The sequence below is a fragment of the Jaculus jaculus genome, chromosome 19, assembly GCF_020740685.1.
Source record: "Jaculus jaculus isolate mJacJac1 chromosome 19, mJacJac1.mat.Y.cur, whole genome shotgun sequence".
NCBI classification, from domain to species: domain Eukaryota; kingdom Metazoa; phylum Chordata; class Mammalia; order Rodentia; family Dipodidae; genus Jaculus; species Jaculus jaculus.
The window spans coordinates 24,359,315-24,378,804 of record NC_059120.1 but is presented as its reverse complement, the minus strand read 5'-3'; the positions used below and the strand labels follow the sequence as shown (position 1 = coordinate 24,378,804).

At 39.6% G+C, this 19,490-nt stretch overlaps 1 long non-coding RNA gene across 1 annotated transcript in view; it reads right to left on the bottom strand.

Annotated features, from left to right (window-relative positions):
• The window catches only part of LOC123453252, a 28,130-nt gene extending 9,499 nt beyond the window's left edge, over positions 1-18,631 (bottom strand). The window contains exons 1-3 of the long non-coding RNA XR_006634247.1: positions 18,519-18,631; positions 5,709-5,849; positions 4,694-4,802 (exon numbers count right to left, since the gene is read on the bottom strand). This is a non-coding gene — a long non-coding RNA (uncharacterized LOC123453252). The remainder of the gene's footprint in view (positions 1-4,693; positions 4,803-5,708; positions 5,850-18,518) is intronic.
• Positions 18,632-19,490: the final 859 nt, after the last annotated feature.

Here is a 19,490-nt window from a genome sequence, read left to right as displayed (position 1 = left end):
ACACCATTTTAGAGCCTCCCTTTAATTGCTTACACACCTGGGCTGGGGCAGATGGGGATGCTTCGATTAGAGGCACTGGCTTGCCTTTTCTCAGGACATTTTAAAAGTGTGTGTTCATGCATGTTGCTGCTTTTTTCATTAAGTTCTTGCTGTGTGCACTGAAAGGTAGGCAAAGATGAATTATATCTGTCCATTATTGATGATGGTTTTTATACTTTTGTAGGTGAGATAAATCTTAAAAGCAGTACAATTGCTTCAGACAGAATGCTGTAGGCATTCAAAGAACAGATTTCTCAAAGATTTGCCTAATAAAATTGAAAACTAGGTATTATTTTACTTGTGATCACTAAGTGATTTTTTTTGCCAAGTTCATTTCTTATCATTTTAGAACATAACTTGTTTTTTAAATAGCTATCTATAAATATAATCTACCTTTTCTCTAAATTTAGTAAAATATTGTCTTGAAGTCACAATGAAGAGAAGTTTATGGCCAAATAAAACAAAATTGAAAAATATGCAAAATTTCCATATATATATGTGTGTGTGTGTGTGTGTGTGTGTGTGTGTGTGTGTGTATGTATATGTATATGTATATGTATATGTATATGTATATGTATATGTATATGTATATTGCAAGGGCAAGGAGATTTATTTGGGGTTTAAGCTTGGTCTCTTGACTTCACCAACACAGTGGATCCATACAAGAGCCCCGAGTAATGGGAGGATAGGGTTTTTATAGGGATTTGAACATAGAAGAAGGGGATGGGTACATGATTGGTTGATTTAAACAGTGTAATCTTCTGGTTGGCTTAGGATTTTGGTGGGCAAAGTTGGTGGGCTGGGGCTAGGGGAATTGAATTTATCTATGACTACAGGAATGTAGTCAATTTCCAGTAGTGTTAAACCTACCCATACTGGAAGATAAAAACCTAGACCTTGCCGAGAAACAGAAACTTAGGCCTACTGAGGACTCTGAAGCCTGCCATGGCGCCCATCTGTTTCCTGAGTCCTTTATTCCCTCCTCTCTTTGTACCATGAGGAGCTAATCTTGGATCCCAATTAAGTTAGCGAGTAGAGTCTAATGGTATATACTGTGATCTTAAAACCATAAGCTGTACTGTATTAATATGTTCCCTAACAAAAGCAACTAATCTATTAATAATGCAAGGTCCTATTGTGAGTAGCAACAAAAATAAAAGTAATGGACCTGCTAAAGCAGACAGCAGAGTTGTTAACCATGGGGAATGACTGAACCATGACTCAAACCATCCTCTGTCAGCTTCTCTTTCTTTTCCAAATTCTCTCGTACCTTCACCATTGAGTCTCTAATTGTACCTGAATGGTTGATATAAAAACATTCTTCCCTTAAGGCCACACATAGTCACCCTTGCTGGAGGAATAATAAGTCCAACCCCCATCTATTCCGTGATACAACCTCAGCTAAGGAATCTACATTTTTCTCTAAGTGAGTAATGGATGAGCCTCTGAATGTCGAACTCTACACTTGATGTTTTCCTTGAAGGGCGAGTGCTGCAATGCCTGTTCCTGCCCCTACCATGCCTGCATTGGGAAATGTTGTCACCAACCGGACAGTAAATAAGGCACTGGGATCATACCCAGTAACATACAGTCTTATTCCCCATGTCTTTCCATTATCCCAGAACACCTGTCTCCCTTTTTCTATAAACTTGACAGAAAAGAAATTACAGATCTCATTTCCTTTCAAGGGTGGAAGGTAACATGGTCCATTTTGGTCCCTGGTCTGGTTCAATGTCATGGTGATAAAATCCCCCTTAGTAGGTGGGTTTCAATATACCCTTCCGGTAGACACACATTGCCAGCCAGCACAGGAGAAGGATAAAGGTCCCCCACAACCCCCTTTGATTCTTGCTTTCCCTAAGTGCCCAGGGCATATATATAAATACGAAATTTCTGGCCCCTTGGTAAGTCACCTGTCTTCCTCAGCAGGGAGAATATGGAGACCCAAACAAAATTGGTGTACAGTCTGAAACAGGAGAATCAAAGGGTTATTTTCAAATCTAAAATATGTAAATATGTAAAATATGTAAATAATCCAGGAGACTGGGTGCTGCAAGATACTGGAACCCTGTTGGAAGGGACCCGATGCTGGAAGGGACTCTACGTCTTCATCCTGACCACACCTACTGCTGTGAAAATGGACGGAATTGCCACTTGGATTCATCACACCCACCCACATCCGACCGGCAGATCCACTGGCTGAATCCGAGGACTATCTGCCACAATGGAACCCCAACACCCCACTCAAGCTTCAGCTCAAGCACTCCTGATCCTGACTGTGCTCATAACTGTACATATTGTAGCATCTACTCCCCACCAAGTTTATAATCTGACCTGGACAATAACCAACACTGCCACTGGGGAAATTGCTTACTCCAAATCACATCTTGCCCCACGGGGAACCTGGTTTCCTGATTTGATCTTCAACCTCCATCAAATTTCCATATTTTTAAAATCAGCTCAAATGATATGGAAAAGTGGAATCTAGAAAGTAGGCATACAGAAGTAGGGTAGGTTCTGTGAAATTCATCCTTAATCATGATCTGTTGACTATAACAAAATCACATCACATCCTGTACAAACAGGTCTCACTGATGATAGGAATCTGGATTCTTTTCTCCCTCTCTCTCTCTCTCTCTCTCTGTCTCGTGTGTGTGAGTGTGCATGTGTGTACATGTGTGTATGTGTGTTGTATACATATGTGTGTGCAGATACATGAGCCCAGGGTAGGTACATGCAGAAGCCACTGGAGAATGTCCTCGACTCAGTCTGGTATGTCCTTGAGACTGTCTCTCAGTGATTCCCTAACTTCCCTTAATAGAGCCACAGGTTTGGGTTGTAGCACTTGTGGCCACACTCAGCTGTTCACATGAGTGCTGGGGAATTGATTACAGCAGGTCTCAGACACTCAGGCTTGCACCCGAAGTACTGTTGACCTTCAAACCATTTCTCTATCTCACTAGGCTAAGGTTCTTTGATGGGAGGAAATTGGAAGGCAGAAGGAAAGGTCAAACTTGATGAAGTCACAACTTTTCTTTGGAATGTGAGGCAGAAGACAGAAGGTCCCTAGATCCAGAGATTTTGTGACTTATTCTCCCCCACATGAGTCTAGTGAAATGTATACAAATGAACCATGAGATCCTGGGAATTACTGTTGCCATGCTAAAGTTCCCATGTTCCAGAAGATGTCTATAAATAGGTTGTCAGAGAGGCCAACTCTTGCTGAGTGCCATCACTTATAGCTGGGACCGAGACAGGTTTAGATTCTTCAGCCCAATCTCAGGAACTCTGCTGCAGCTAGCTCACCCTCTTCATTTCATTAACCTTGTCACATTGAACCTGCATTTTATTTTATTGGGATTTTAGGGACTCGACTTATCAGGCTTTGGCAGGGTTTGAGTTGGTAAAATATCTTCTAGGTCATCAATGTTTTAAAAAACAAATTTATTAAAAGGTCAGCTATAGTTTTTAAGAGTAATGTACAACTAATCAGAAGCTGAAATCTGTAATATTTTATGGTGTAGATTTGGATTCAGGAAACAATATTAGAAAAGAAGTGTACAAATATGAAAGTTTTCTCAATATGTTTTTATTCTGCAATTTAAGCTGTAGCTAGGCACTCCATTAAGTTTTCCATTATCAGCTCAAAAAAATTCAGTTGCAGCCACTGTCTAAAACTATAGCTTGAGTGCTGTGAAGAAGGCTCAGTGGATGGAGGCCCTCGCTTGAAAAGCCTGTCAGTCCAGGTTCAATTCCATAAGCTGGATACAAAAGGTGATGCAGGTATCTGGTGTTCATCTGAAGCAGTAAAGACACTGGTTCTCTCCTCACTTCCCCCACACATGTGCAAATGGATAAATAAACTATAAATAAAATTATACTTGAGGAAACTACATCAGAATAATTTGAAATTTTTAACACAGTAAAACAAAGATCTAAGTGAAACTTAGAAAGTAGATGTCCAGTAGATAAAAATGTATGCATGTTCTCTCTTCCTCTCTCTCTCTCTCTCTCTCACACACACACACACACACATCATAATAATTCACATAGTCATGAACTGTGCCTTCTTGACTGTTGCAAAGTGTAAATTTTGCCATAGTGATACACCTACTTATTAACTGTATTCACATAGTAACAGTGAAAATATTAAAGCATCATGACCATGAAGCTTCATATAAATCTATGGATTTATAAATCAGTGGATGAAAATAAAAGACTTCCTAAGTCAACAACCCCATTTTTCCTATTAGCTGTACTGTTTTACAGTCTTTCTGTCTCACTGTCTCTCTTCCTCCAGTTGTTCCTTTCCCCCCTCTCCTCTGTCTCTCTTCTCTCTTAAATACACCACCACCACCACCACCACCACAATGAATTGGTGCTATATGCAAAGAAAAAGCAACATCCCACAGTAGGTTATAAATGTGACTGGACTCATTGTGAAGTATTATTTCTGATCTACTTTAAAAATCTCTACATTAATCAAACAGAAACATCAGTGGCACAAAGGACTTTGCTCCTATGTAAGGAAGAACTACTAAGGTACTGAGGGGCACTTTTAATACAGCTGATGGAGAAGAAAATTTAAAAAATAGAAACATTTCATACTAGAATTCAAAATAAGCATTTGGGTCATAAACACATTCCTACTCACCTCCACAGCTCTGTGACCATATTACTCAGTCCATGGCACTGTAAGAAGGACATAGCCCATAGCCACCTTTCTTTCTTTTTTTTTTTTCTTTGCAACATCTGGTGTACAACTGTTATAAGGAAGGGAAGTTAATTGTCTATATTTGAGTAGTCGGAATATGTATAGGTTTGATTATTCAAACTAGATGCTTTTACTCTGATATATAGTAAGCTCTTACTATTGTATTAATAATAATAATAATAAAAGTATGCCAAATGAGTGAAAAAGCATCATTATGAAAGGGATTTGTGTGCACAATGAAACTGTTTAAGTGCCTTGTGGCTCTCACAATGAAGATGGAACTATTTTCATATGCAAGTTATTAGCTCAAGTTGTTCTTTATTGTGCCATAGCTTTGCTCCTACAGCAACATGATCATGGCAGAAAAATAATTATGGCTAGTTTTACATGCCAGATGTTTTTAAAACAAAGGTGACAGTTTAATTTTAAACTAATTTAAATAGTAGACATAAGCAGTCCAAAAAACATACAAACAAAAGAGTTGTAGGAATGTGATATGCACTTAATTAGAAGTACATATTTTAAGGCATCTTTCTTCTAATATAGCACTTTCTAGAAATGTCTACAAGTACATAAATAATTATAAATTTGCCAGTAGCCACACAAAATGAGACTAATTTTACTGAGACATTGTAACCCCAATGTTTCCAAAGTATTTTTCAACATGAAAGTAATATAAAATGTATCAATAATAATTATGACATTCTTACTTCTTATTAAGTCTTTAAATCTGGTGTGTGTTTTATACTTACTAGCTCATCTCAATTCAAACTAACTGAATTTCAGGTGCTGGAAAGCCCTGTACAGCTTAAGGCTATGGTAATAAATAGCATGATCCATGCTTTTCCCCTGACTACAGTTAGTACAGTAGGTAGTCCCTCCCATGCAGTTTATAAAAGTATTCAGAGAAGATGATCCAAGAAAAGCTCTGCACTCATTTATCACCCTCAAACACCTGCATGTGGACTCTTCACGGAGGGTGGCTGAGCACTTCCATTCAATCAAGGTGATCACAGTTCCAAGTTCAACCCAGGAAGGATCTTTTTTAAAATGTCTTCTAAAATCCTAGAGAATGACAGCTGTGTTCTTCTGTGCCCTGTAAGGAAGGAAAACATGCAAAGATTGGAGGGTACAGTGTATAAGTCACTCACTCCACACACTTGCTGCTGGCAGGCACGGGGCACACATGAAGTTTTCATGACAATTAAACACAATGATGCATAAAAAGCATTGGGACCTGCAAATGTTGGCAGCAGGGAATGACCAAAGAGGAGAGGGTTCAGTTCAGTTCTGTCCTCAGGTCAAGGCCCACCTGCATCTTGGGGAGGAGCACAAGAGCTACTCAACTAGAACCCACAGGAAAACAAAGTCAAGGCCAGGGTGGCTGGGAAGGTGCACTTGAGCAGCAGTCAACCCTCCACCAAATTCAATCATTTATCCTTGCTCCCGAAAATATTTGTATGTGGATGAAATTAAATGTGTGGGGAAAGATGAGTGCTTTTAAGTGACTGTCAACCTTAAAAAAAAAAAAAATCACAAAAGAGTATTGTACAACATGAAATAGAAAGGAAATCTACAGGATAGGAAGAACAGGATTTTAAATTTTTTTGTTTATTTTTATTTATTTGAAAGCAATAGACAGAGTGAGAGAGAAAGAGGCAGATAGAGAAGAGAGAGAATGGACGTGCCTGGGCCTCCAGCCACTGCAAACGAACTCCAGATGCGTGTGACCCCTTGTGCATCTGGCTAATGTGGACCCTGGAGAATCGAGCCTCAAACCAGGGTCCTTAGGCTTCACAGGCAAGCGCTTAACCGCTAAGCCATCTCTCCAGCCCAGAACAGGAATTTTGTTGTTGTTGTTTATGGTTTGCCTAAGAGATGGTACTAAGTTCTCCAATTGTGTATTTCTTTTCTTATTTATCCCAGTCATCCAGCCCTCTTGACCTACTCAACAGCTACCAGCTATGAAGGCAGCACACGGCACTGTGGGAAATGGCCCCATCACTTACTTGAAGGTCTCTGGGTCATGCAATGGAAAATAGGGGGAATAAGTTTGTTGGAGTTAGAGGTGAAAATTCACCTTTTTTTCTAGGCAGCCAAGGAGGTGAGTTAGGGAGGGGAGGAGAAAGATGGAGGCACAGTTCATGCTCTCTTGATTCCATCATAATACTTGTCCCTGCTACCTGCCTTGGGAACTTATCTCAAAACTAAGGACTGTTCGGTTCTCCCAGATGGGACTAAAATAGCAAGGCAATTTAACCAATTCTGGTTAACACCATGGAGGGTAGGGTACCATAAGAACCCTGAACATCAAGTACTTAAAGACATAGCATTCTTTTCATGTTATTCATGTACTCATATGATGTTCTTAAGAGACATTTAACAGGTTATAGTAAAAATCTAATAAATATTTGAATGAAGTTAAAGAGGAAAAGCAGCGTCTTCCATATCAAAGAATCAAAACTGGCCGGTGTTGGGCTGTCCCCCAGAGACACCCTTAACAAGACCAGGTATAAGAACACATGGGAAGAAGTCAGGTGAATGCAAGAGAATCAAATAGATTTAGAACCAATCCTTCCCTGGCCTTTAAGGGATAAGTGAAATGAACTCATTTGTTGATCAATGTCTTTACACATTTACGTCTATTGATTTATCACTTCTGTTAAGAGTCTGCTTTAAAACCTAATCACTTTACTCTCCATTGCTAATCCTCATTTCAGCCTGGAGGTCATTTTTTAGCTACACTTAATCATACTGCTTTCTAACAAGCTAAATAATTTCCCTCCATCTTTGATGTTTACACTGTTCAAATATTTTCATAGCATTACTACATCTCCCATTTGTTGTTGTTGAACAGAGCTTTAAGGATTAGGCACCATTAGAGCCTTTAAATCTGGAAAATACCTCTAATCAATCCTCCCATTACTCTTACAATTTCTGATGGTCTTCTAGGGATAAGTCTCCACCCCTGTTGACATTTCAAAAAGAGGCAGACCAGTATCATACCATGACATAGATTTTTTGTTGTTGTTCACCTGCATCAAAATATACTAAGGACTGGTCACAGTCTATTAGAGTTGATTCCAGAAATTTAAAATATTAAATTAACTAGACATTCCAATTGTTTTTAGGTACATTAGAGCTTGAAGACCACCCATAGGAAATTATTGAGAAATTCTCAACATGAAAACTGTGTATTTTTTTCCTGCATAGGTATTAGTCATGAGAAAAAGTTTTAAAATAGTACACATTATTATTTATGGCTATTTCACAAGTGGAGTCATGAAAAGAACACAGCATGGATTTCAGATATGCAAGAGGAGGAGACAATACTGAGTGTGTTAATTATAGTGTTTCCCCAGTGTACTATAGCTCCTAGTTACTCTTATTTACTTCAAGTTCATGGAGTCGGATTAATCATATCCTTGGTTTATAGTACACTTTCATCATCACTCCATGCATGGCTTTCATTTATTATTTATTTGTTTGCTTATTTAAAATATAATAAACAGCAGAGATCCTACTACCTAATATAGAAATTAAAACATTCACATCACTTTATATACTCCTGTGTGATGTTTTGCTCCCTGTCCCTCAAGAAAGCTTTCCTTACTATATAATCTACAAGTGCAAATTCAAGGGTTGGCAGGGAACCTGCTGGGACCTTTTATAAAGTTTCCATTTCCCATGGAAAAGAAGAAATCTGAGAACACAGTGGTACAAAGACATGAGATGAAATCAAAATAAACACACAGGAGCACTGGCTAAGACGTGGTTCATTCAACAACAGCACATTAAGTACCTACTGTGTGCAAAGTTCAAGGACATAAAAATGGTTTCTACTCTCAAGGAATTTGGTCAGTTGAAGAGAAAAGGAACCTCAGCAAGTAAAATCAAAGAAATGAGAGAAATCTATACAAGGGAAAAGTACAACTCAAAGGATGAAGAGTCAATTCTACCAGGGAAAAGAGAAATGTCAGAAAAGGTTTTCACAGAGAAGATAACTGCAGAACTAAATCTTGAGAAAGGACTTTGAAAGAAACCTAGATAATATCAAACTCTGATTCTCAGAAACAGGACTGGGGCAAGATCAGAGCTTATAAATTCAAATTCTACTCATTATTCAATATTTAGCACCATATGTTAAGCCCACTTATGTCCCATCAGTGAATAATTGCAAAAAGTTAGGCAACCAGAGAAATAACAAAATCAAGTGATTCTTGATACTTTGGATTGAATGTAAAGAGGAAGTATAGTCTGTAGTTAGTATATGTGTGCCAAGGCATGCATGTGGCGAGAGCAAAACTTCAGATGTCACTCCAAGCCTTCCACCTTGTTTCAAGTAGGGTCTCTTTGTTGTGTGGCATATGTCAGACCACCTACTCCATGTGCTTCCAGAGATTCTCCTAGCACCATCTCCCATCTGGCCATGGAGTGCTGATATTACATATGCGCATTAACACATCTGGCTTTCTGAACTCAGGTCCTCTCACTCACACAACTAGCACTTAATCCACTGAACCATCTCCCCAGTCCTTACATGCTTTTAAGATTTATTTTCTTATCTTATTTATGGTCTTTAAGCCTTAGGGTACTTCTATTGCTTTTCCCCTAAAAAAACATTTCCAAAAGAATCTCTTCCTTTTCTATATCAGGGCTAAGCATACAGTCACCAATGATTAAACAGAAATGTATGAGGCTATAATGTTTAAACAGGTAAACAGATTATGGATCCTGAAGCTACAACTAGCTTGAATGAACAAAGTTTCTTAACACCACAAATGTATATTTCACCTCATGAGACATGTTCCTCTCAATGCTATGCTATATGCCTTGTCAATTGTTCCCAAGAAACATTACTTATGATTACAGTAATTAATGGACATATTTCCTGAACCTACAGATGACTTATTAGAAAAGGAGCCTGAAATGCTAAGGAGCAAAAGTAAACGTCTTTCAAATAATTGGGTTAGGCCCACACAAGGAAGTAAAACAGAATATGTAGCTTTCAGAATTAACAATAGAGTTTGGTGGGCTCCTAAAGGAAAGGCATCAAGGAAAAACACTGGTTGGATAGATCAACTTTAACTAAAATTAGGAGCATATATTAATGGAGTAAGGATGATCTGGAAAGATGAGAAAAGAGTTAAATATCAAAATCTTCCTTTTATGAAGAGACTTGCATGGTCAGGACCAAATTGTAAAATAGAACAACAAAAAAAGGCCATAGAGAGACAATTAAATCAGTACTGGATTAGACAACAGAAAAATATGCTGTTATTCAGGTTGCAAGGTAATATTATGTAGAGAGTGGCTAACATAGCCCTTTCTGAGGTCAAAAATGTTGATCGCCTTACAGCAGCAAGAGCAATCTGCCAGGGCTCTTGGTGAGTTTCCATGCACCTGGGTAAGATATGAACCAGCTTGCAATCCTTGACTTTCTTGTTTAAGATGTTATCAGAATGTCTATGGGGCAAGAGGTTCATGAGTTAAGCAGAAGCAGGGGAAACCAAGGAGAATATTGTGCAAGATTTCTTAGAGACTAGAAGCTACATGAATAAGTTACTATGTCTTGTTTGCAAAAAATATAATGTATAAGTAAAGAAGAAGTTTTGCTCTGCATCCAGTATGCTTCACCTGAACTACTGGTCCAAATCATTTCCTCACAATGCCCACTCCACACATCCGTTCAAGTTCTACAACCCTGCTGAGGCTGGACCTCGGCACTATGTCTTTGGATAATACATTCCAAAATACACATCTATCTAAAATAGTGATTCTGTCAAAAGTGAAAATAACTTGTGACATCTTCTAATCCACACCCTGAGAAGCTGGAATTTGTGGGAAAGCCAATAAGAACCATATTGTGGAAGGTTTGAATTCAACCTATGAAACTAGTTTAAATTCTATAGCAAGGTACCTTAGGCCTGGCAATTATAAATAGCATAAATGGAGCTTGGAAGATGGCTTAGCAGTTAAGGTGCTTGCCTGTGAAGCCTAAGGACTCATGTTCTATTTTCCAGGTCCCACATAAGCCAGAAACACAAGGTGACCCAAGCACACAGGGGTCACACATGTGTACTAGGTGGCACATGCATCTGGAGTTCGATTACAATGGCTAGAGGCCCTGGTGGACCAACTCTCTCTCTCTCTCTCTCTCTCTCATAAAAAGAAAGAAAGGAAGGAAGGAAGGAAGGAAGGAAGGAAGGAAGGAAGAAACAAAGGAAGGAAGGAGGGAAGGAAGAAGGAAAGAAATTGCACAAATATCTTGCTGGAAGAGCTGGAGGCATCGAAGTCTAAGACCAAGTTTCCAAGAGATTCATTGGGAAGTGAAAGATGACTTTTAGTGGTACTTTTGGTGGCATCACTTAGAGTTTAGAACTTTATGGCCACACAATAATGTATTCATGCCTACCCACATTCTCATGCGGCAGAAGGGATAAAACAAGCTCTTTTTAGATTTTTTCTTGTTTTGTTTTTTCAAGGTAGGGTCTCACTCTAGCTCAGGCTGACCTGAGATTCACTAGTAGTCTCAGGGTGGCCTTGAACTCATGGTGATCCTCCTACCTCTACTTCCTGAGTGCTGGGATTAAAGGTGTGCACCACCATGCCTGGCCTTCTTAGATTTTTTATATGAGTGCAAATCCCATTCATGAGGTCCCTTGGGAGCTAACCATCTTCCAAGAGTCCCTGTTAATACAACTATATTGGGGGTTAACTTTCAATATACAAACTTTGAGAAGACACAAACATGCTGACCATAGACATCCACCTCTGACCTCCTAAAATTCAAGTTCTCACACACACACACACACAAATACCCATTCTATCCCAAGCTTCAAAAAGTCTGAAGCCGAGGGGACTTCCAGTTAAGATGGCAGCGTAGGTACCACGTCAAAGCAGCCTGGTGGGAATAAAGACCAAAAAACCTCAGCAAAATACACACTTTTACTAAAAAGTGAGGTGTATAGGAAACTGAAGCAGCAGCGGAGAAGTAGGAGAGATCCAGAGCATCCAGAGCCTGCACAGGCCGGCAAAAGCAGCCCCGGCAGCTCCGCCAACAGCTGCGGTGGCAGGGCACACCAGAAAGCCGCCAGACTCGGCTCCAGCCGCAGGAAAAGCCAGGTGCAGGAGCTTCCCCTCACACCGGCGCTCTCCGCAACTCAGGAAACGTGAAGGGAGAGCGGCAGTGAGCAGCAGAGGAGCAGAACGCGAGGTAGAAGAACACGTGGAGCAGCGAGACAACCAGAGCAGCTGCGGCTCCCTCCCCTCCCCCACCGCCTGAGCCCAGCTCCAGCAAACAGAGCAGCATCCCGGGACCCGGCCACGCCAACTTGAGCCAACAGCAGGACCCAAGCAGGAGCAGAGTTCAACAGCAACATCAGCAGCTCCGGAACCAGTACCAGTGGCCCCAGCAGCAGCAGACCCAGGAGCGGCAGCAGCGGCAGATCCAGAAGCAGCAGCAGTTCCAGCAGTGGGGGTGCTGATCTGAAGGGCCACAGTTGCCAGGCTTGGTTTGCCCCGCAGGAAAAGCCAGTGCACAGCTCCAGAAATCAGAACAGCAGCCCAACAACCCAGGCAGCAACTTGACTGAGACCAAACTCATCCAAGGTAACTGGGTTTGCACCAGGGAAGGGTCTCACTTGGTCACAAGCTGACTGGGATCCCTCAACAGACCAGAAATATTAACCTCTGTGTTGATAGAGGATCTGGTTGTTATAATAACTACTCTGGCATACATACTTGGGGCTGTTTTTGATTGAATGGGTACAGTGTTTAGTTAACTTTTAGAATCTACCGGTGTTTTATTCCACTCAGCCTACTTGAATACTCCCATAGCAGGGAATCTCAACCCCTAGGAGCACCTTTGTAGATACTCTCAGAGTCTTAAGAGCCACATCTAACACCTTAAGCTCCTACCCTGAAAATATATAACATCAAATCAGTTGATATACCTAAGAATACCCAGCTAGCTAGAAAATCCGAGCATTAACTTAATCCAAGATGCAAAAATATATACATTATAACACAAGAAACACTAAAAAGCAAGACAATATAAATCCACCTAAAAATATTAATGCATCAGAAATGACCTCCAGTGAGAACGAGTTAGAGGAAATGCCTGAAAAAGATTTCAAAAGAATGATTATAAATATCTTCAAAGAAGTCAGAGAACAAATCAAAGGAGTCAAAGAGGAACTTAAAGAGGAAATCGAAGGAATCAAAGAAGATGCAGGACACCAATTTCATGAAATAAAGAAGGCAATACAAGACATAAATAAGGAAATAGAAATAATAAAGAAAAACCAGTCAGAACTACTAGCAATGAAGAACACAGTTAATGAAATAAAAAACTCTGTAGAAAATCTCACCAGTAGAATGGATGAAGGAGAGGACAGAATATCTAAGCTAGAAGACCAGGTGGCAGATCTAATACAGGCCAACATAGAAAAAGACAAACTTATAGAAAAATATGAGTGGGAATTTCAAGATATTCGGGACACTATGAAAAGATCAAATATTAGAATTCAGGGCATAGTAGAAGGAGAAGAATTTCACTCAAAAGGGATAGTAGGTGTCTTCAACAAAATCATAGAAGAAAATTTCCCCCAAATTGGGAAAGAGGTGCCAATACAGATACAGGAAGCCTTTAGAACCCCAGCCAGACAAAACCTGGAAAGAACCCCTCCTCGCCATATTATAATCAAACTTCCAAACACACACACCAAAAAGTCTGAAGCCCAAAGTCTCATTTAAATATCACCCAAATCATATGTGGTTATGACTCAAGGTAGAATTTATCCAGGTATAATTTTTCCCTCCAACTATAAGCCTGTGAAGTCAAATGTTAAGCACTTCTGAAATACAACAGAGGAGCAGGAATAACAAGTCAAGCCTATGGGTGCAGGCTTGTAATTCCAGTAACTTCAGGGGACAAAGGAGGAGGGTCACAGTTCAAGGCGTTCTGGGGCTACAGAGCAAGTTGCAGGCTGGCTTGAACAACTTAGCAAGACCTTGTCTACAAAGAAAATACTTCTTTACATACAACAGGCTTGAGACATAGTTCAGTGAAATAATGCTTGCCTATTATATATACTGTATAATATATTTATATTATATTATATTATATTATGTTATGTTATGTTATGTTATATTATATATGCCTATTATATATACTGTATAATATATATATATATATACTGTATTATATATATATATATATATATATATATATATATACTGTATATATAATATAATATAATGTATATAGCTATAAGTATGCAGGAAGCCCTAGATCCTATCTCTAGTACCAGGAAGAAAGGAAAAGAGAAAAAGAAAAAAAAAGAAGAAAGAAAAAGAAAGAGAGAGAGAAAGAAAGAAAGAAAAAAGAAAGAAAGAAGGAAGGAAGGAAGGAAGGAAGGGGAGAGATGGAGGAAAGAAAGGAAGGAGGGAGGGAGGGAGGGTGGGAGGTGGCTTGAATGTAAATGTTCCCTATAGTCTCAGGCATTTTTGATTAAGATTAAGCTTCCTACTTAAGTCTGTAATAGGCAGAGCCCTGCTGGAAGAAATGTGTCACTAGAGGTAGGTCTTGAGTTCAACTCAATGTGTGTTCAGAGTCAGCTCTTGCTTGCTGGTAATGACTGTTGTCTCTCTGCTGTGGATGTATAATGAAGTGATTCAGCCTCCTCCATCATGTTGAAGCTTCCCATGTAATTGGTAAGACTGAAGTATTCCCTTTCCTCCTATAAACCGCTTCATGTCAGGTGTTTGCCCCAGCAATGAGAAGGTAACTGAAACACAGAGGAAGAAAAGGAAAAGAAAAGAGAAAACGAAAAAAAGAAAAAAGATGGAAAGAGGAAGGGAGGGGAGGGGACGGGAGGGGAGGGGAGGGGACGGGAGGGGAGGGGAGCGACTATCACAGGTCAGAATCACCTGCTTGTGGCTGTCCTAGACTAGAGTTGCATTCTGGTAGCTGCTGTGTTCCTCTGCCTAGACAAGGGGGTTCTTAGGCTATCCTTTGGAATCTGTGGGGCAGCCCACTGTTACTCCTCAAGGCTTGCACACTCTGGGCATAGATGGAGAAGGCACCATGCTACCCTCGCTGGCACCAGCCCATGCAGGAAGAGGAACTATTACCGGGCCAGGGACTGTTGGAGCAGAACCTGAGGAGCATACTGGATGTGTGGAGTACAGCTGTAAGGCGGTGCCAAGCAGTGATACTCCGGGACTCAACAGGCCTCCCCTGTGAGAGCATCCTGTCTTCAAAGTCATGGCTCGCTGGATTTGTGATGGTGATGACGACCTCAGCAATATCTGAAATGCCTGCAGAGTTGCTTTTCCATTGCCTGGAAAAATGGCACAAGGCCACGCCCATCTCCTTACCCACACCTGTGGTGTTATTGGTCCCTACTACGTCTTCAGTGAGCATCCTTTCCAGAATTCATGTTAAAGCACAATCCTGGTGCTAGGGGGATTGCTTAGTGGTTAAAGATGTTTGCTTGCAAAGCCTGATTTTTGATTCTCCAGAACGCACATAAAGCCAGATGCACAAAGTAGTGCATGCATGAAGAGTTGGTTTACAGTGGCAAGAGGCCCTGGAATGCCCAACCCATTCATTCTTCTCTCTCTCTCTCTCTTCTAGCAAACAAATAAATACAAATATTTTAAAAATTAAAAAAAATCGAAATCCTTATTGCCATGTATTAAGACATGGAGTCTTTCAGAGTGGGGACAAAGCGACAGAGTCTTGAGGGAGGGGCCTGTGTGAGTAGATTAGAGCCTTAGAAAAAGGCTGAAGAAGCCTGAGCGCCTTCCTCTTCTCCCTCCCACATGACGATTCCATGGTTGTACCCTGAGGAACAGGGCACTCACCAAAACCCACTGTGCCTTGACGCCTACACTTCCTAGGTTTCAGGAATATAATTGAATTCATTTTTTATGTAGAAATTACCAAATCTATAGAATCACAGATTCTATAGAGCAACGCAAATAGTCTAAAACAGTTCTGCTCTGCTTTCTCATTTGTTGTAGATAGTTTGAGATGCTTGAGAATTTCCCAAGTCTTTAAATCCTGTGAAATTTTCTTTAAAATTCTTTTTATTGAGGGCTGGAGAGATGGCTTAGCGGTTAAGCGCTTGCCTGTGAAGCCTAAGGATCCCCGTTCAAGGCTCGATTCTCCAGAACCCATGTTAGCCAGATGCACAAGGGGGCACACACGTCTGGAGTTCATTTGCAGTGGCTGGAAGCCCTGGCGCGCCCACTCTCTCTCTCTCTGCCTCTCTCTCTGTGTGTCACTCTCAAATAAAAATTTTTAAAAATTTAAAAAAATTCTTTTTATTGAGAACTTTACTATATGGACATATTGAATATTGGTCCTATTCCCATCGAGATATACACTTGTGTTCTCTTCTGTGCCTCCATTCCACTGAGGGCCCTCCTCAGCAGAGTTAACAGTGTTCACTGTGGAGTCAGAACTTTGTGATTCCTGATCCTGTTTTAAATTCATGTCTCTCTCCTCCCATGTAAACAGTTAAGAGAGGCCATATTGTACCCCCCATGTGAAAGAAAGCCCTCATGAGGTGTCCATGCTTTGGTCGAGCACTTCCCAGCCTCCAGAACTGGGAGAAAACAGATTTTTATCCTTTATAAATTACTCAGCCTCCTGAATTCTGTGATAGTAGCACAAAATGAACTAAAGACAGTACTTTATGCTCAAATATAGAAAACTGACTTTCCTCAAAATATGGACATGGAATTACTAAGTTTTTCAACTTTGAAACCAGAGTGGAACCAGTGATTTGAAATGGAATAGAATTCAATAAAAAAAAAAAAAATGTTAATGTTCTCGTTTGAGTGAGCGGATGGTTACATTGCTCATCCATGCCTCTACCCACACCCTTCACCGGCCATCACTGCTACACAGCTTAAAGGTGGGTGACTTTTCAATCTGTTCTGAAAATCTCTGTCATTTCATTGGTGTGCTGAATTCATTAGCATTAAAGTGATTATATTTGCCATTTTCTTTGTTTTATATATTTTTGTTCTTTGAATCCTCCAATACTAAATTCTTTTGTTATCTACTTTTTTTTGTAGTGTGCCACTTGACTCTCTCATTGTTTCCTTTTCTGTATTTTTAGTTTTGCTTCTCTTAGTAGTTACCAACAGAATTATAACTAATAAGCAAAATATGTGGTAAGAAAATTCAATGCTCAGCTTCAATAGAATACAAAATCTCTGTTACTATGCTTGTGGCCTACTGCTGTTATTATCACAAATGACATATTGATCTATTGTTCACCAATTATCATAAGTTTATAATTAGTTACTTTTTCCAGGCATATTTATTTTTTGTTGTAATTTTTTATTGACAACTTCCATACTTCTAAACAATATCCCATGGTAGTTCCTTCCTTCCCCCCACTTTTCCCTTTGAAATTCCACTCTCCAGCATATCCCCTCCCTGTCTCAATCAGTCTCTCTTTTATTTTGATGTCATGATATTTTCTTCCAATTTGATGGTCTGGTGTAGGTAGTGTCAGTCACTGTGAGTTCATAGATATCCAGGCCATTTTTCTAATTCAATTTTATAGATGGATAGAATGTATTTTAATCATACTTGCCCACCATTATCCTCTTTTGTTCCCCCACCTTATACTTCCTCTAAATCCCTTCTTCCTGATTAGATTTCTTCCCACTTTCATGTTTCTGTGAGTGTGTGTGTGTGTGTGTGTGTGTGTGTGTATGTGTGTGTGTGTGTGTGTGTAAGAGAGAGGGGGTGGGGAGAGAAACCACTGAATTAAATTAGGGTTGTTTGCATGAGAATGGGTGAGGAATATTTACTGGAGCATGGGCAATATATCAGTGGCTACACCACTGAAGAGCTTGACTTCCCCTGTCCCAGTACTCATTAACTAGTAACAGATCCTTGGGGAGTGACTTTCTAATTCCCTGTAATTTTAGCCTGATTATCCTTTAAGCATGTCTCATAGGGCAGGTACACTAGCAATGATCTCTTTGAGCTTTTGTTTATCTGGAAATGTCAGAAGTTTATGGTGTTATGATTTTTTTTAGTAAACTATGCATTTCATTTTATTTGTACCCCATGTATTAAGAAGGCACACTGCTAAAATAACAATTATTTAAAAAGCAACAACCAACAAACCAGTATTTAATTTGCTATTTTAAATAAGTAATTAAAAATCAAATAGGAGCAGTGTCTAAAGTAACTAAGGTAATTCATAACAAATACCATAAATGCAAGCTTTACTTATTGGAAATATGATAATCCAACACTGGTAAGCTAAAATGCACATGTAAAGATAGAATAAGGCATACATTAGTAAAATTTAAATAAGGTTTTAAGGAGCACCTAAAATTACTTATAAGGACATTAGAACTAATTCTCTTACACAATAAAATGACTAACTATAAATGTTTTCCACGTCTTTCCACACATGACCTTATTTGAAGCACTGTATGTGAATTCACTAATACAATTCATGCTAATTAAATTTTTTGAAGTATTTGATTTCCTCACTAGTTTGAAATAATCAGTCCAGAGAGTTGTCTACATATCTATTAAAACCTAAACCTTTGATGAAGATACACTTCTGAAAATAAGGCAGTTTTTCTACAGTCTTCTCATGTTTTTTAGTTAAAATGGCAAAGAAGATTTTGCAAAAAGAAATACTAAGTAACCAACACAATTAAAGAGCTTTTCATAAGCAATGGGAAACTCCAAAGACCATCAAGGTCAGTAGCATACCTAAGGCCCCTCAGGTTCAGATGATGCAGTCGTCTTTGCTCAGAGTTCTGACAGCCTGTTTACATGAACCATCTGGAGACGGCAAAGCTGAAAAGGTGATGTCAGCAATGACTACAGGGAAGAATAAAGGAGAACGGTAAGAGTACATGATGGGAGGGGCACTAGAAGTATCTGTTCTCCCTCCCACAATGGTGTGAGGAAATGGAGGCCCAGGGAAAAACAGGGTGACACCAGTTCCTGTTTCCAGATTCATAATCCATTTTTCTCTTAGGACAGGAAAACTCTAGATTTTAACTTATATTGTCCAATAAACAAAGTGTGAAGGGTTCCACAGATGCAAATTTGAAAGAAAAACAGATCCTCATAAAATCTCCAGAGGCAACCTGGAAAAGAACAGTATTTTACTGTCTTAATTCCTTTATATGGTTGGACAAGTTAGCTAGTATGTCAGTTGATTTACACAATTTCTTTCAAATATATCTAGAAATAGATCAGAACTAAATAAGAAAGCTACAGAAGTTCCACTTGAGCATACATCAGGCCACGGTACCTAGTGGGAACCACCATTGCTGGGGAGAAGACATTCAATGCCCAGTTCAGAGCAGAGGCCACTGTCTAGTACTTCCTACTCTTCAATGGGAGATGCTGCTTATATTTTCAAAACCTCTACAAAGCTCATATGCAAGATCATACATCCTAGATTTGTGAATGGTCTGAACATCTAAGGCTGATGTTGTCAAGTATAAATGTTTAGTACTCTATTACCCCATCTGTGCAGTAGACAGAGCTATAAGTGCAAATCAAGGTAGTTAACAGAAGCCCAGCAAAGACAAGAGAAGTAGTCATTCAGGCAAAAGCAAATTTAAATGTAAGAAAGACTGGAAACAAATTATGAACTAGATTTTGCTTCTATTAACTGCAATAGGTGGTTCACGGCACACCTTTGTTGAGCACTACTGTCTGTTTTATGGC